The following is a 4,905-nucleotide window of genomic DNA, read 5'->3' on the forward strand; positions in this document are numbered from 1 at the left end:
CATAGACCAAAATATTTTTGTATGACATACTAGGTATTTCTTTTCTAAGGTCATACAATTTATTACTTAAGGCATTCAAAATGTGTCCCCTACATATATAATCATCGTTTTTCCATTTTTCAGCAACATGAATTCTTGCAAGTTCATTCTCTTCTACATTAGTAACCATATTAGATAACACATATTTGTAGACACCCACATTTTGCCTTACTTTAACCAACAATAACCTAATATATTGATCCGTAGAATTTCATTGGTAAAGTATGCATCCTCAAATTTTTTGAAAAAAACAAAATGATAAAGAGATGTACCTGGTGAGATGATTAGATCCGAAAAATTGAAAAATACCCTGATTGGTGAATTTAGTGTGTTAAATCCATGTGAGAACCCCCTCTATCATTGATTTATATGTTTTAGGTCATTAATATCTTGATCTGACTTTACGGATCATCAATCGGGACAAAATAAGCTAGGGTCACTTCATAGCCCAGACCCTGATTCCATTCCGAGACCCGATTTCCGTAAATCGTTAGATCAATGGCAGATCTTGACCTGGGTCTAACCATCCAAAATCACCTAACCTCTCCTCTCATCCTAACCACCCAAACCTCACCTAACCTCACCTAACCTCTCCTCTCATCCTAACCATCCAAACCTCACCTAACCTCACCTAACCACCTAACCTCACCTAACCTTACCTAACCTCACCTAACCTCACCTAACCTCACCTAACCTCCTATCCCATTCTCCTATAAATACCCTCTCATCCCACCATCCAAAAAAAGAAAAAAGGAGGAGAAGAAGGGGAGAACCCCTCTCTTAGAAAATTCAAGCCCTTTCTCTAGACCGAATCCCTCTTCTCCATAAGTTTGCATGGAATATCGTTTACAAAAAGGTATGCCTTTTGGAATTTTATTTTATTTTCTATATTTGTATGATTGAGTGTTGTTTTGCGTATATTTTGGTTACTGTCATGTTTAATTTCGTACCGGTTTGGCCTTTGTCATGTTCTCACTTATGCTAAATATAATTAATGTGTTAGGGTCATTAGAACCTATTAGAGTGGGATCTTAAAATCATTAGCTTTTTTTTAGGAATTTCGGATTTGTTTTGGGAAAACAATTCATTAAAATTTTTGAACATTTACAAGAAAGAAAACTTGAATTTTACATGAATTATCAAAACCCATTTAATTTGGCTTACAAAACCTCCATCTTTCAATTGATAACAACAGCCCCCACTCCAATTTGATAACAACAGCCCCCACTCAATCTCAAGAACCCAATATCCATACCCCACCTTGCCAAGTAGATAAAAACAACCCCTTTTTCAAACATCCCATTTGAATCTAATCTCAGGCCCATTCAAGCCATTTTTCATATTCACCGTCTTTTAATCACTAAAAAAATAAGAACTATCAAAAGAAAACATGGGGGTGCCAATATCATTCCCGTCATAGTGCTAGCTGTTAGACTTTAAACAGATTTTTTGACCTCTAAACAACCGAATCGTGGGAAATGGTTAACTACAAAGTCGTAGATATTTTCGTTCCGTTTCCAACGAGTATTCGTGCTAGATCAGACGGCGAGCGGTTAAAAAGTTAAGTCCAAAATGGTTGCGGCACACCTTTAGGCATTTCCAGTTTAATGTTGCTGTCCTTTTGTTTGCAACACAAATTCGAACCTCTAAATCACAGATTTACAAACAATGGAGAACTACAAAGTTGTAGCCCTATAAAAGATCTTTCCAACGCATGTTTGTACGTTGAATTTGGCCAAGCTGTTAAAGAGTTACGACAGTTTTAGTGGGCTGCATTTGTTAGATCTTTTAATGGTCAATGGTTTGTCGAATTTGTGCAATTGTCAAAACTTGGTTGTGTTAACGTCATTTTCCAAACCAAAATCGAAAGACATTAATCTAAAGTACATCCAACCTAAAATTAACAAAACTAAAATTCACCCATTTAAAATCCACTGATAAAAATCCGTTAAAAGCCATTAACCAAAAGACCACTAAAAATTTCAAGTGAAACTAAAACCTTCTAAATAAACAACTTTAAAAGCTACCAAACACACTAAATACCTTCAGATAATAAAAGCTTCAAGAAAACTTTAAAAGTTTCCACAAGCCCAAAAGAATTCGAGATTCCCAAGAGCCGGTGGATTCAAAATTCCTTTAGGAACCCTTAGAGCCCAATTTAGGAACACTGGTGTCGTGTCCTAAGTTTTAGGGAGTCTTAGGTTTTAGGGAGTCCTAGAGTCAGGAGTCCAGCCTCATCACAGATGCTTGCTATGTATAGCAACCGTGCCATAGGTCTAGTTACACTAGTCACCCACTCTTTCCCTAGGACAAGCCTAGTAAACTAGGATGTAGGCTAACCTGCATTAGTCTAAGGGAGAACTTGCATTTAGATAAGAATCATATAGCATCTTAGATGAAATCCTAAGATAATAAAATCCTCAACTTGAATTAAATAACTTCTCCTAAAACTGTTGAAACAGTCAATCCCGTCTAGGTCGGTGTCCTAGTTGAGTTAGGCATAAGTAGCTTAGCTTAGGTGCACCGAACTACGTCGACTCTGATCCCAGTGAGGCTTGGGTACGTAGGCAGCTTGGATGTCTGATGGCATACCACCCGCGAGTCGGCACCACAACAAATTGTGGTGTTTTGTATATTAATTCTCTTGTAAATGCTTAATCAAATCACTTAGGACTTTCCATGAAATTAGAATTTTAGGAGAACTTTCACTTAGATTGAATCCAGACAAATTAATAAATCAAGATACACATTTAGGATTCACATTGAAATTAGATGTTAGGATGCATGTCACTTAGTTCGCACTTTAACATAGAGTTGAATGAGCCATTTAAAATAAATTTAAAAGAGTTAGCTTTTGGAATCGAAGACCGATTATCGGGCAGGAATGGTGCATGTGGTGGATAACTCCCCATACCTTCCATTACCGATTATCGGGCAAGAATGGTGCATGTGGTGGATAACTCCCCATACCTTCCATTCTCGTAACCAGGTAGCGAGTCTAGATTTCTGGTTAATTACGGGTCCTAGATCCCACATCTAGGTGGCGACTCTGTCAGTCTCTTTCGTGTGGAATTCGGATTGCCTTAGTGATCCCAAGTTCACAGGAAAGATTAATTCAAATCAATAATAAAATGCACACGCCAATCGCGTGGATACGAGAGACCAAGAGAGAGAGAGCGGCGGCTCGCGCCCCACACCCCTCTCGCGGGATCAGGGTACCACAGTTTGGCGACTCTGCTGGGGATCACCTAACTTCATTAAAATTCCAAAAGATAATTCATTTGAATTTAATTTAACTGGCTCATAAAAACTCTATACTTGTCAGATTAATTTGTCTTGTTTTATTTTCTCATCACCTTTTACTTGAACTTAATCTAACAAAACCTGAAGGCATCATAGATTGCGCAAACATATTGCACACACTTACATCACTTGCATCTAAACCCTTGCATCTCACGTGCACACAGTCCTATTTTAGGAACCCGGAGTGTTATCTAGCATGGTTGACTGGGATTTCATCACCTGGTGCCTCTGTTCTAGAGAAGCATTCCACCCTTAGCCTAGTACCTTTATGGTACGTAAACGGATCTCTTGTTCACGCCGGACACTGGTACAGTATATCGAACAGGGATTCGCGCTAAGGGAACTCTTGGCCTTACCCCTAGATTAACCCACACATGCATGTAGTATACGAACACATGTGCATCACGTGTGTGAGCCTAGTTTAGGATATCCTACCCATTTGTGTCTAGATTAGGCCGTGGTCCATCTTCCAATGGCTACGATCGGTCCTTAGATACACGAACAAAGTCATGAGTCGAGATCCTCTCTCCACTCCGCTAGATTAGGATTAGGGTTGATGCCTTCAGGTAACACTGTTAAAATGTGTGAAGATTAAAAACTTTCCCTTTGGGGTTAGGATATAAATCCCATCATTTCCAAAGATCTCATAGGATTAGTCATTCATGATCTATCTGTTGATCTGTTGAAAGCAATCTTATGCTATCTCATCTAATCTCTTGATCGTGCGTCTTTCATTCTTCTGTCATACAATTCGATCGTATCTTCATGCCATCCCCTAACTGGCAGGAGCAGAATCTCACAATCTTTCGATTATGCAATCTCATGATCTGATCATGCCTGGTCCAGATGATCCAATCTTAATTGTACCCTTGGTCCTTTCTTACTCTAAGGGCAACATTTTTCAAGAATATTTTGCTAAGTCCTTCGGAGTTTACTCTCATAATCCTTGAACTAGGGGCATTCCCCTATGCGAATCAGTCATCATGGTCAGTACAATTGTTGAGTCCGGTCTTACATTTCAAGGTCAATGCCTAGTCCAGGCAAGTTATCTCTCTTTTTTATTTAGAGTTGTGAATCCTGAGAGGATAGGTCGTCAGATGTAATAGCTTTTTCTTTAAATAAAAATTTCAAGTCAAATAGTTCACTTGTGTCTGTTTCTTAAGTGTGCTTCTGATCTTAAATAAGACTCCCTCCTCAAATGAGGACAAAATTGACAAAACTCCACTTGAGTCACAGCAATTACTTGAATAAGAGGAGGAGCGCCAATCCCGGCTTTTCAAAGATGAAATTGAAGTGGTAAACACTGGCACTGAAACTTTGATTCAGTGAATGCCGATTGAAAATACATTACCCTCTGAAGAGTGTGAAGAATTGATAAAATTATTTCAAGAATAAGAAGATTGTCTAGAAAAGCTATAACCGATACCAGGGGCAAGACATGGATGGAAAGCTCAAAGAAAATGAAGAAAGTGAGAAGATATATGCTATACAAGGGGCATAGAGTGGAAACAACTTTCATATTTTCAATCAATGACGTTGGTTCTCAAATTCATAACATAAAGC

At 38.5% G+C, this 4,905-nt stretch overlaps 1 long non-coding RNA gene across 1 annotated transcript; it reads left to right on the forward strand.

Moving 5' to 3' along the window:
- Positions 1–254: 254 nt before the first annotated feature.
- Positions 255–4,486, forward strand: LOC143876041 (uncharacterized). Its single transcript, XR_013250287.1, has 2 exons — positions 255–895; positions 4,129–4,486. It is a non-coding gene; the product is annotated as an uncharacterized LOC143876041 (long non-coding RNA).
- The last annotated feature ends 419 nt before the right edge of the window (positions 4,487–4,905 follow it).

Source organism: Tasmannia lanceolata, unplaced genomic scaffold, assembly GCF_043159265.1.
Source record: "Tasmannia lanceolata isolate RefF3 unplaced genomic scaffold, GAP_Taslan_0.1 ptg000004l, whole genome shotgun sequence".
Taxonomy (NCBI): Eukaryota; Viridiplantae; Streptophyta; class Magnoliopsida; order Canellales; family Winteraceae; genus Tasmannia; species Tasmannia lanceolata.